Below are 14,373 nucleotides of genomic sequence, written 5' to 3' on the forward strand. Positions count from 1 at the left end.
GTGGAAGGTCAGTTGGGTGGCTCTTGTGACAGTCCACACCTGGGTGGAAGGGAGTTCCTATTGGTGAGTGACCTGAGAATGTAGAAGAGGAGACAGATGTGAAGGAGACTTGAGTACCAGGAACCTTAGGCTTTAGGACCAATTTGGGAGTTACAGGGGATGAAAGAAAGGGATTATTCAAGACCGGCACTAAGATTTTTGCTTGAGCAACTATGTGTATGGTGTTACCATTAAGCTTTGGATATGAACCAGAGGACAAAGGGTAGGCTTGGACATCTTGAGTTCCATGATGTCCAAGGAGAACTGCCCACTATAGTTATATATACAGGCCTGAACCTCAGTTGACAGATAGCTATGTAAGGTAGACATGGGGTCATTAGCATATTGGTTTTATTGAAGCCATGGTACATGAGGAAATAGCCAGCCAAAAAAATAGATTACTCTGATCAGAAACTTCTGGAAAACAGAGGAAGAGGAGTCCACAAAGGAATGAACAGATCTTTAGTCAAGAACACAAGCATCTCAGTGTCAAGAGGCAGCGTCTGCTAAACAGCGTGACGCGATGCGACAAGATTAAGGTACGAGTTTGAGAAGGATTCACTGGGACACCAAACAAGGAGGCCTTTACTGATGTGGACCCCAAGCAGTGTCACTGGAGAGGTGGGAGTGGAATTCAAACTGGAGCCATCAATGGCGGGGAATGTGAGTACAGAACACGTACAAGCTTTGGCTTCTAAGAGGAAAAGGATATAAAGATCATTTGGTGGACAGAGCTGTGGTTCTGAAAGAAGTTTTTGTGCTTTTTTTTTTTTTTTTTAAGGTAGGATACTTGTGTGTTTTTAATTCACTGTATCTACTCCCTCGTCTTTGAAAACTGAAACTCATGTATACCTTCACACTCGCCATCATTAAAGGCTATGTATTGGGACTGTTTTTTGTTTTTTTTTAATCTCTGACATTTCCAATTGTTTGAGAAACTAAAATGACAACAGTGATATTAGTATTGACAATGCCTATTTAACATAGCCTTGACATACAAGAAACTTTGTTTTTTTTTTTACCAATTGTCATAAATAAATTCATGCTAGAATGGTTATCTATAACATCCTGTTTTATGAGAATGACCCTTTGTGCCATCCTTTGAAAACCTGTCTCCAAAGCACAGGTGAATTATGTTTTCCTTTCTAAGGAGAAAGCATACAACTGCAGAATCCATTTAAATGATTGGTAAACTGCTGCATTTTAAATGATATCTTTAGAAAACTATTCAGAGGTCATTGTGGACATTTCAGTAGGTATGTCATCTCCGTAGACAGTTGTGGTGAAATAAAGCTAATTCGAAGCTCTGCTCTACACTTTAAAACCAGATGATAGAATGAAAAGGGAAACTATGACATTGCATGAATCAGTGGTGCATTCTAAGTACTGTCCCCGATTTTGTTTAGTTCAGCTTACAAAAGTCTTTGGCTCATAGGAAATGGTTGAAGAGCAGAGCTTCAGGATCTTCTGAATATGGAAAGATGAAAGATGCTTAAATTATTTATTATCTATAAATGAGGAGTGACAGGAGAGACAGATACAAATTAGTGAACGGTTTTGTGGAAATCAATGGACTGTTTTCCATTCAGGCTCTTAGTAGAAAAAGGGGAAGTCACTAATTCAAGTAGGCTGACAATAAATATGAGATCGATGGAGGATATGCCTCTGGGTGCCTCATGTTTTAAGTACATAAAAGTTAATTCTGTGGAGTATCCTTGAGAGGAAAAAAAATAACATTCAGATGTTGAATAGTTTCCTAAATTCCTAGTTCATTATTCTTTACTCTAAACATCTTTATGTATTAGGTTGGCTTTGGAGGAGTTTGGGTGAGTTTGCACCCTTTCCTCAGGGCACTTGTGAATAGATTATTATAGGCCACATGTTGTTTCACCTTTTCTACTTTCATGAGATCCGAGACAAGTCTTAATCTTTACTTTCATATCATCAGTGATCCGTAAAGAACATCACCTGTGATGTACCAGCAAAATCACTTTAAGATATGCCCAGCAATGTGTGGTGTGGTGTTCTCTGCTGGTGTGAACTGTGATTACACATGTAGCCAGTGTGGGTGATGGAGGTAGCACACATCCTCTGCAAACATTTTGGGTGCTTCACCTGTTATTTATGGGACCACTCGAGCCAATGCTGGAGTGGCTCAGCTACTTTCTAGATTTTTGTTTTGTTTTGTTTTTCATCTTTGATATTATCACCTAACTTCTCTAGGGCTTGGTACTTGATTTCCTCATTTGAAAAATGTAGCTGATAATATCATACCTGTTCACTTCATTGGTGTCTGTGAAAGTTAATCAGTCCATTAATAATTCCCCTTCACTTCCTCTTTTTATCTATCTCACACACATCCATCTCTGTAATGAAAACTTACTGAGTCACTGCTGGACAGAGCACGCACAGGTGCTGTCCTTGGAACTGAGAATATAGGTGTGACAATGGAATATTTGTTGCCTGAACCCTGAAATCTGCTGTTGAGTGATGATACGTGAAAACTTAGAAATCTATTAGATGTGATACACATTGAAAATTTAGGGCTGGAATGGAATTACTATGCTCTTCTTAACTTTAACTAAACACCTGGCCACACTGGTTATTCACTTTTTTCTTACTCCTGTGATTTACAACAAATGCTAAAGGCTGGCATTTGTTCACAAAAGTTTTTTCCATCATTTTAAAGTGATTTATTTTATTTTATTTTTATATATGATACCAAAAAGTATTTTGCTTTCATTAAAAATATTTATTTTAGCAGCAGGTATCTGAATATGCCCCAGTCTTTTAAAGCATCTATTTTAACACTCTGTTTTGCAGCAATTTCAAAGTTTGGTTCTAAACTTAACTATTGTTTTTGTTTTGTTTTGTTAAGTGAAGTTCACTGAGGTACAATATACATACAGAACTTCTTTTAGGTCTATAGTTTGATATATTTTGACAAATGCATACCATCATGTAACTGCCTTACAATCAAGATTTGAAGCATTTTTCTCACTCCACAAGTTTCCTTGTGCCCATTTGTAGTCATTTTCCTCTCCTAACTACCAGCTCTAGGCAATCACAGATTTGATTTCTGTACCTGTAGTTTTGCTTTTTCCAGGGTGTCATGTAAATTGAATCATATAGCATGTGATCTTTTGAGATTGGCTTCTTGTGCGCAGCATAATGCTCTTGAGATCCATCCAAGTTGTGTCTGTCAGTAGTTTCTTCCTTTTTATTATGAGTAGTATTCCATAGTATGGATGCACCATGGTTTGTTTAACTATTCACCAGTTGAGAGACATTTTATTGTGTCTACTTTTCGTCTGTTACAAATAAATCTGCTATGAACAATTCTCTGCTGATTTTTGTGTGGACATAACATTTTTATTTCTCTGACAGAAATGCCTGGAGTGTAATTGCTAGGTATATAGTAAGTGTGTGCTTAGTGATTTAAAAAGACTGGCTTCTGTCCTGCAGTGTAATCCATCTGAGATTCATTCATCCATGTTGATGCATGCATCAGGTTTGTTCCCTTTTGTTGTTGAGTAGTATCCTCTTGTATGGACATACCACAGTGTGTTTATCTATTTGCTAGTTTGTGAGCATTTTGAATTTTTTCCAGTCTTTGGCTATGAGTAAAGCCTCTATAAATACTCATAGACAGTGGGTTTTGCATTTTGACACACTGAACTTCCTGACATGTCATGGCGAATTTGACTGATGAGCAGAAATCATAGAAATATGACTTAATACTAAAGCACACAAACCACTGTGTTTTAGTTATTAAGCCTCAGGATTAGGAAATAATAAATGGTCCTATTTTTAGAGAATCTCAATTAGACACTTTTAGTACAGATAATTATGGCTGGACTCCATATTTTCTGTAAGCCCTGTATATTCCGGGTCCACTAACCAGGGTCCAGCCTTGATTTTTGTGTCCTCAACTCTAGCTTGAGAGCAGTTCCTGAGCTCATTTGGCTAACAGAACAGGCTTCTGGCTTCCATGTCTGTGTGATCCAGCAGTGATATCTCAAGGAGTCTCCCGCAGTGCGCACGTTGGACTTTCTCCTGTTTCTCATCTCCAGGGTTCCTGTGCTTTCTCTGCTCACTCTTTTCCACATACCTTGTCTCAAATTATTGGAACATTTATTATGTCCATCCGTCTGTCCATCCAGCTGTCCATCCATCCATTCATCATCCTTCCATCTATCTACATTTATCTATCTATCTATCTATCTATCTATCTATCTATCTATCTATCTATCTATCTATCTATCTAATCTATCTATCTATCTATCTAAATGATTGTAAACTATGTACCCAACATAAAATTTATAATTGTTTTACTATATTAGCACAATGAGAAGGCTTTTCTCTTTAAATAATTAGTAGAGATGGTGATTTTTAATGGAAGACCCACAGTCTGTTTACAATTCAAATGACTTTATAAAAAAGGAGTTATTTTATTTTCTGAAATACAAAGCTCTTTGTAAATAAAGGTATAGTTGACATACAATATTATTTTAGTTTCAGGTCTACAGCATAGTGATTTGACATTTATGTACCTTACAAAGTGATCTCCATGAGAAGTCTAGTAACCATCTGTCACTGTACAAAGTTATTGCAATATTGACTGCATTCCCCATGCTGTGCATTACATCCTCCATTACTTATTTATGTTACAACTATAAGTCTGTACCTCATAATCCCCTTCATGTTTTTTGCCGGCTCCCCTACCACCCAACCCTCTGGCAACTATTAGATTGTTCTCTGTTTGTTCATTGTTTAGTTTGTTTTGTTTGTTTGTTTTTTGTTTTTTTAGAGTCCACATTTAAGTGAAATGATACAATATTTGTCTTTCTCTGACTTCTTTCACTTAGCATAATATGCTCTAGGTTCATCCATGTTGTTGAAAATGTTAAGATTCCATTCCTAATTTTATGGCTGAGTAATATTCTGTTGTGTATATACACCACCTCTTTTTTATCCATTCATCTATCGATGGACACCTAGGTTGCTTCCATATTATGGCTCCTGTAAATAATGCTGTAATGAGCATAAAAGTGCACATATCTTTTTGAATTAGTATTTTCATTTTTTAAGGATAAATGCCTAGAACTAGAGTTGCTGAATCGTATGGTAGTTCAATTTTTAATTTTTTTATGGGACCTCCATACTGTTTTCCATAATGGCTGCACCAAATTGCAATTCCACCAACAGTGCACAAAGGGTTTCCTTTTCACCGCATCTTCAGTAACTCTTGTTGTTTGTTGTGTTTTTGATGACAGCCATTCCAACAGGTGTGTGGTCATATCATTGTGGCTTTTACCTGCATTTCCCTGATGACTAGTGAAGTTGAGCATTTTTTCATGTATCTGTTAGCCATCTGCATGTCTTCTTTGGAGAAATGTCTGTTCAAGTCTTCTTTCCATCATTTAATTGGATTACTTGTTTTTTGAATGTTTTGTTGTATAAATTCTTTATATATTTTGGATATTAATTTAAAAAGGAATTCTTAATGAAACTCAAGCTTCTATTTAGGGACAGTAGTCTCTAAAGTACATCACATTTAACATCTTTCTTTTTTTTTTTTACCTTGATTTAATTCTATCTTCATGTGTTGATTCGAGTATAAATGAAATTTTAAAAGTCATCTTAATAATTGGTTTTCAGTAGCATCCATTATTTCCTAGAAAGAGAAATCTGCATGTGAAACTCACACACATGACAATGCCAGATATGCTAGAACATGCTTGTGTAAAAATCTAGTGTGGAGTCCAGTCCTGTAAATATACTTTTAGGATTTTTGATTTATATATTTTAATGGAATTAGTAGTAGCAATTTTAGTTCAAGATTATAAATAGAGTAATACTAGTGGCATTTATTTTACCAGTTTTCTGAAAATTTTGAAGTTTTTAAGTATTGTTTGGGGTATAGTTATAACTAGTTTTGTGCCTTTTCTCTGTTTCCCCAGACAATGAATGGCAGAGACACGAGAAGTAGGGAAAGGAGCAGATATGGTTGCCATTGCTGGTCTTTCATATATTCCCTCGCTTCTGGTGAGGTCTTACTTCTGCTGGATCCCGGCTGGGTCTGAAGGTTCTCAGGGAAAGAAAGACTGATCCCCAAGCCAGGATTGGTGTTAAAACTAATGTTACATTAATAACATTGGACGCATATTAATGAAACAATAATATTTGATACAATGAGTCATTAATAGTCACATAAATGACTGTCATTAATATTCTTAGCATAGCCATATTTTAACAGTTTTTCCTCTTTATTTCTCCAGTATCTACAGTAATTTTCTATGTTGAAAATGGGCTCTAAACCTTCTACGGTTTAGTATGTACATTGTTTCCTTGTATCTTTAAAAAGTCGCAATGTGTTTCTTGATATTCAGCAATCTCAATTTCGTCTATCCCCACATCAGATCTCCTTACACTACCTTCCCCATAAACCCCCTTCTCCCTCCCACAACATACAGAGCATTGGCTCATCTACCTAGAAGAATTATGGGGAAAAGACCTCCAGCAGGGTTTCTGAACCAGCTGTGCCTCTGCAGAGCAAACACACTGAGTCACAAAAGGCAAGACAGACCAACGTGATGGGATTACAAGGAGGATGGTAGATCAGGAATCTTGGAGTATCTGAAATAAACAGATATGGCCAAAAATGACAGTAGAGCCCAACATTTCCCATAACATCCTACATCCTCCATATGTCCTTGCATGCTCCACCGTAACCTATGCCAATTACGTGAAGCTGGAGTCAGGGAGAAAGGAGCATCAGTGTCTCTAGGTTTCCTAGATTAGACTGAACAGAGTGTGAGAAGCCCATCCACAGGGCACAGGGAGGTGAGATTTCAGGAGTTAAGCAGGAAACCCTCCTTAAGTTAAGGTCAAGTACTTACCCCCCAGCCGTGCCGCAGCTCTACCCAGACTCAAGCTGACTGTATCTAACCTGTCTATCAGGGCTCCAAATTTTTCATGAATCCCGTTTGCAGTCCAAAGTCTACAAGTCGAGAAAATGGTGGTTTCATGAAATGATAGGAGAAATTAGAACAACAGGGGCCTTTTTCTGTTTATTTTATTTTGTTTTCTGGTGGCATGTGATTTTCTCAGTTTATTTGGGTTTTATCATCCAAGCTTACCATAGTGTTTGGTATCCTTGTCTTTCTGTGTTATCCAATTAATTCTGAAAACGTGTGCAAAGATTTCAGAGGCACAGAGGTAAGCCATATAATCCCAATTTTATATTTAGAAAAATATTTTTGTTCATTTGTGATTCTAAAACAGCCATGAAAGTGTTGTACTAAAGTGTTGTGCAATATTAAAAGTTACGGTAATAAAGTGTATACATTAGGGCAAGTTCCCCATGCCTTCCTTTACCAAATAATTAAGTAATGTCAGTGGATAGCATTAATATATTAGCATTAAGATATGGTGGGTACATTGTTAAAGTGTTTTGTGATGGGTTTATTTCATCTATCAAAATGAGACAACATTGGTAATTTGGTATTATTTAAAAATAATCAAATACACCCCTTTCAAAATCGCATATCACAGTTTTTCCTCATTTTCTACTATAAAGTTGTAAGATACGTAGTAGTTAATTAGGGTAAAAGTCTTGTTGCATATCTCCATTAACTTACAATTGGTAGAAAGAAATTATAAACAGCTGATATCTGTAAAGTATTCCCATTTCTTGTTGGATAGTTCCTACTTGATGTTCTGTCAATTAACATAAACCCATATGCTCCTGTATATCGATTGATAGATATCAACAGTAGATTTACACACATCTACAGAGGGTGCCAGAAAAATGTCTACATATTTTAAGGTAACGTCTCTTAAAAAGTGTTTTTGTTTTTTTGGCACCCCTGGTGTCTGCCCCTTCCAAAATCAGTGCTATGTCATTTCTTTATTTTTCTTTTCTTTCTTTCTTTTTCTTTTCTTTTAACCATTGGTGTCTCTTTTGCTCCAGTTACTGCAGTTTGAAAGTACACAGACATCTCTCTCTCCACTTTTGACTCCATTTTCTTCCATTCAGTGAATACTTTGTTTACAGAGGATTGGCTGACTTGAAGGAATTTTTGTCCTTCATGATAAGCACAGCACATATGGAACAAATACCATAAATTTTTTTGAAATTTGGAAATGTACTATTTTAAAATAAATAATATGTAATAAATATTTAGTATAATGTAAAATTTAAACCTTTCTTCTACTTGTGGAAATAAGCTATATATTCATGACAGAAGAAAACGATGTGCTAAAAGGATGTATCTTTTAGCAGGAAAAAAAACAAGATCATCATAGACTTATATGTTATATGAGTAACTTGGTGGCCTTTGATGGAAAATCAACTCATAATGGTTTAAGTCCAAAGGGAATTTATTGGCTAATGTCTGGAAAATGGCCCTTAGACCCGGAAAGTCTAAATTCAATTGGCTTCAGGTACTGCTGGAATTGGGATCTGGGCATTTAACTGGTATTATTTTCTCTGTCTCTGTTCTCTCTCTCTCTCTTTCACTTTTCCTCTCTGTTTCTGCCTCTCAATGTGTCTTTTTCCTCCATCTCATAAGATAACAAGGTTTGATAGTACACACCTGCATTTTTGTGGATGAATATTAAAACAGTAAGATAGGGTCTTTATTTTATTTTATTTTTTTAAATCTCCCAGTGTCCATCTATCAAATTTCATGGAAGGATCCTGAACTGTCCCCACTAAGTTCATATCCCCACACTAGGATCAGTCATTGATCCTCAGTGTATGGGCCATTATGATGGGTTCAACCTAGGTCACGTTGCCAATCCTGTGACCAATTGAATTGGGGAACCTTTTTGATACCCCCATTGGACTACATGAAGTGAGAGAAGAGGTGATTCCCGGAAGGAGGATTCTCATAGAAGAAATAATAGGCCACTGCAGGTGGTTAATGATACTTTCAGATTCCAGGTAATGGAGTAGTAGGAAGACAGGAATAAAGATGGAAGGTATGTAAAACGCTAGTTTGTTTGGGGCACTAAATAGTAATCTTCAATGGGCAAGGTGGAGCCCATTGATGATGGGCTTGTAGATTTTGACTGGTTTTATTTGCTATCCCATTATTCTGGGTTGCTATTAAGACAAATGTATTTCTGAAAAGTCTGTCTAACAGAGTTGAGTGGTGAGAGACTAAAGCCAAGAGTGCTTAATGCAATAATTAAGACTTGAGATAAGGAGAGTCCTTATGTTACACGTAGGGCTGTTTACCTGTGAATTGTGCTCTTTGTTTTTTGTTTTTTTCTTTTCCAGTTTATTGGGGTGACAATGATTAGTAAGGTTACATAGGTTCCAGGTGTACAATTGTGTAATACATCATCTATATATCAACTTGTGTGTTCACCACTCACAGTCAGTTCTCTTCCATCACCATATATTGGATCTCCTCTTCCCTCTTCTATCATCCCCCTCCCCTCTTACCGTCTGGTAACCACTAAACTGTAGTTTCTTTATTTGTTTATCTTGTTCCTCTGTTGCTTTCAGTTTTATATACCATATATGAGTGAAGTCATATGGTTTTCGACTTTTTCTTTGTGACTTATTTCTCTTAGCATAATAATCTCACAATCCTTCCATTCTGTCACAAATGGTCCTATTTCATCTTTTCTTATGGCAGAATTATATTCCATTGTGTACATATACCACAACTTCTTTATCCATTCATCTATTGAAGGACACTTTCGTTGTTTCCATATCTTGGTCTTTGTAAATAAAGCTGCAATTAACATCGGAGCACATATATCTTTATGGATAAATATTTTCAGATTTTTTTGGGTAGATAGGAGAAGGATTGCTGGGTCATAACGTATTTCTATTCTTAATTTTTTGAGGAACCTCCACACTGCCTTCTATAACAGCTGCACCAATTTGTATTGCCACCAACAGTGTTATGAAGGTTACTTTTTTCCCACAGCATGTCCAACACTTGTTATTATTTGTCTTGTTGATGATAGCCATTCTATCCAGTGTGAAGTAATATCTCATTGTGGTTTTCATTTGCATTTCCCTAATGATTAGTGATGTTGAGCATCTTTTCATCTGTCTATTCAGGTCCTCTGCCCATTTTTTAATTGGATTGTCTTTTTGTTGTTGGGTTGTATGAGTTCCTTGTCTATTTTGGATACTAGGCCCTTATCGGAGGCATTACTTGCAAAAATCTTCTCCCATTTGGTTGGTTGCCTCTTTATTTTGTCAATGGTTTCTTTTGCTGTGCAGAAGCTTTTTAGTTTGATATAGTCCCATTCATTTATTTTAGCTTTTACTTCCCTTGCCTTTAGAGTCAAACTCATAAAATGCTCTTTGATGGAGCATTAGCTTTTTGGTGGAGCCTTTAGAGTTTTCTCTATATAGCATCATGTCATCTGCAAAGAGTGATAATTTAACTTCTTCATTCCCAATTCAGATGCCTTTTATTTCTTTCTCTTGCCTGATTGCTCCGACTAGGACTTCCAATACTATGTTGAATAGCTGTGACAATACGGGACAACCTTGTCTTGTTCCTGAACACAGAACAAAGGGCTTCAGTTTTTCACTATTAATTATGATATTAGCTGAGGGTTTGTCATATATGGCCTTTATTATGTTGAGGTTTTTTTCCTTCTATACCCATTTTATTAAGTGTTTTAATCATAAATGGATGTTATATCTTGTCAAATGCTTTTTCTGCATCTATTGATATAATCATATGATTTTTGTCTTTTACTTTGTTAATAAATGTAAAAATGTATCACATTGATGGATTTGCAGATGTTGAGACTGTTTTACTTGCACAGTATTGCCCTCTCTTGGAAGGGACAGGGCAGCAATTGCGGTTCTTAATCTTGGAGTTACCCAGTAGTGGGAGCATAGCATTTAGAAGAGCAGGGACAATCAGGAAAAGACATGGTTTGATTTCAGCAATGTGGCATGCCATCCAAAGCATCTGAGAATAGCCATCAGTAGGCAGTTCTGATCTTAAAGGGGCTGGACTTCCCTAGGGAAGTTCTCATTGAGTATGTATCTGATAAAATGACAGCTAGCTGTTATCCACAGGAGGGGCTCCAAATCACCAGGCTCCGCAGATTCTGAATGTAGCTGGGTTGTCTTTGAAGAGTAACCTGGTTTATTCATTGCTCTACATATATGAAGGTAAATTGTTGTGTTGGGCATTAATCATGGGCATGATTTTGGAACCATCTGTGATGCAGGACAGAGCACCCATATCATGGTACCCTCCATCCACCGTAGATTTGCTTAGACATGTGTGTCCACTTGGATAATGAACCAAGAACATTACCTCAGGGAAAGATATTATTACCCCGAAACAAATCCTGGAAAGAATTAAGATTGTAAATCTATATCCACTGAAAAGCTATGTATCATAATCAAATCACTTGTTACTGGAAAAATATTGTAAGGGAAATATTAAATGTAGAAAAGTATAGATTGACATGTAAAAACAAATCTACTTTAAGGTATGCAGTAATTTTGTGTCATGTGTATTTGTTTTATTTCCATTTTAATTTAATAAGTATAACATTTTTCACATTCATTAGAGAAGTTGCCCTAACAGTTGGATAGAAACCCAAGAAATGGTCACTTAATACACAAGTTAAATATAAACACAGTAAAGTAGTGAGATGAAAAATATTATTGATTTTCTTAAGAAAACTTTAAATTATTTAAGTTTACTTCTCCATCTTTCGTGTTGTACTCTTTTTTGCTCTATAAATAGGGACATGGTCTTGTAGCTTTATTACAAGGATGTTAAAATCTAGCAAGTTTTAAAGACTTTAATGCTTAAGAAGGTCTTTTTAAAGCTCTGGGGGAGTATGTTGAAATTGATTATACTCTTGTCTTTGAAAATCCTCACCCTGCCTTTGTTTCATTGTCATTGTATATGCAGTAAAAATAACTCTGGAAGCATGTTATAACAATTGGTTCTGAGAATAAAACTCCTGCCAGGAGAGTTGTTTCATGTGTAGATGAGAGAGAGAGAGAGAGAGAGAGAGAGAGAGAGAGAGAGAGAGAGAGGTAATTGTGCTAATTTCCTTCCCAAAGGGCTAACTTCTAGTCCCTCAGAGTTCATAGCAAACAAATTTATAAAGTGGGAAAGGCAATATCTTTGTAACCACATTTTTCATTAAATGCTTAAATTATGAAGGTATGTTTTTAGAACCGCTGTGATGCAGCCCCGTGTGTCTTATTCTCTCCCCCCATCCACTTTTTTTATGTGGCAAAACACTTAACATTTACTAGCTTAACCATTATTTAATGTATAGTTCAGTAGTGTTAAGCATATTGGCATTGTATTGACACAGATATCCAGAACTTTTTCATCTTTAAAATATGATACTCTATACTCATTAAACAACAACTCCTCATTTCTCCCTCTCTCCAGTCCCTGGTAACCACCATTCTAAGTTGTTTCTATAGATTTTGCTACTTTAGACACTTCATATAAGTAGAATATACAGTACTTGTCTTATTTCATTTAGCATATCCTCAACATTCATGCATGTTACAGCATGTGATAGGATTTCCTTCCTTTTTAAAGCTGAATAATATTCCATTGTGTGTATATACCACATTTTGTTTATCCAGTCATCCATTGGTGACACTTAGGTTGCCTCCACCTCTTGGACACTGTGAACTATGCTACAATGAACATAAGTGGGAAAATATCTCTTTGAGATCTTGCTTTCAATTCTTTCAGATAGATACTCAGAAGTGGAGTTGTTGGGTCCTATGGTAGTTCTGTTTTTTAATTTTTTGAGGAGCATCCATATGTTTACCATAGTAGTTGCACCATTTTACAATCCCAACAGAGCAAAAGGATTCTCAAAACTTCTTATTTTATGAGGGTTTCTTTTTCTTTTTCTTTTCTTTTTTTTTAATAGTCATTCTAATGGGTGTGAGGTAGGTGATGGCTTATTGTGCTTTTGATGTGCATTTTGCTGATGATTAGTGATTCTGAGCATCTTTTTATGTACTTGTTGGGCATTTGTATATCACCTTTGGAGAAATGTCTACTCAAATCTTTTCCCCAATTTTAAGTTTGGTTATTTGATATTTTTACTGTTGAATTGTAAGAGTTCTTTATATCTTGGATATTAACCACTTATCAAATGTATAATTTACAAATATTTTCTATCATTCCATAGGTTGCCTTTTTACTTTGTTGACTGTTCTTTGATGCACATAAGTTTTTAAGTTAGTCTAATTTGTCTATTTTTGCTTTTTTGTAGTCTGTGCTTTTGGTGTCTTATCAAAGAAATCATTGTCAGATCCAATGTCATACAGCTTCTATGCTTTCTTTTATGAGTTTTATAGTTTTAAGTGTTATGTTTAGGTCTTTAAGCCATTTTCAGTTAATTTTTGTGTTTGGTTTAAGATAAGGCTCTAACTTCATTCTTCTGCATGTGTATCTTACTATTTTTTGTGTTGTTGTTATTTCTGTTTTGGAAAACCTACATCATTAGGTATGTTTGATCTGTATAGAGTTTACATCTATGAAAAAAAATTATTTCCTTTGTTGTAAACCATGATAATTAATAGAAAATTAAAGTAAATATGTATAATCATATACGGCATAAATTTTGTCCCTTAGAAGCAAAGTCTGAGAGGGGGATTCAAGCACACATGATGATGTCTTGAGGGAATGTTCATCAGGGAAAACATGAGGGAGGGAGTCATGGAGGAAGGGAAGCAAGACATCAAATGGAAAAGAACAGAAAAACAATGTGGTCTTGGGTAAAGTCTAAACTCATCCTAAGTCACTTTGCTCTGGGGTGTAAACCACACCATAGAGTCATCTCTCCTTGAGTCAATGGGGCATGTTTTATGTCTCTATATAGGTCATTCAATAACTGTACCTTATGGGATGTCAGTAGAGCCTTCTGCTCCTTGGGAGAGTGAATGGGGCAGGGAATTCTCCCGGGAAGGAAACAGCTTTGTGTCCTTCCAAGCCGATAATACTCCAAGCAGCTGGGGATGGGTGCATTAGCCAATAAAGGGGTCTGGGCAGGGTATCAGGAGTATCTACCTAATATACAGAAATTTTAGGTCTTTGATAGCATCCCCTAAATTGCAAGTATACGTTGATAGAATTAAAATACAATTCATCCTTATAGATTCAAATAAATATACATTCTTCTTGCTTATAAATGATAAAATATGTTTTTATTTCCTTCATAGGGAAAATTGTAACATTTTTATTTCATTGTGTGATTCAGTTTTTCTTTTGGAAAAATAGGCAATAAGCTTTTTATTTCTACTCATGACCCGAATGGGAATGGGTTGATCTTTCATCAGAATGC

General features: G+C 35.9%; 1 protein-coding gene across 3 annotated transcripts in view; it reads left to right on the forward strand.

Moving 5' to 3' along the window:
* MYO16 (myosin XVI) overlaps positions 1–14,373 on the forward strand; it is a 550,393-nt gene that overhangs the window by 123,041 nt on the left and 412,979 nt on the right. The gene's annotated exons all lie outside the window — the stretch shown is intronic.

The sequence above is a fragment of the Rhinolophus ferrumequinum genome, chromosome 4 (genome assembly GCF_004115265.2).
Source record: "Rhinolophus ferrumequinum isolate MPI-CBG mRhiFer1 chromosome 4, mRhiFer1_v1.p, whole genome shotgun sequence".
In the NCBI taxonomy this organism is placed as follows: Eukaryota; Metazoa; Chordata; class Mammalia; order Chiroptera; family Rhinolophidae; genus Rhinolophus; species Rhinolophus ferrumequinum.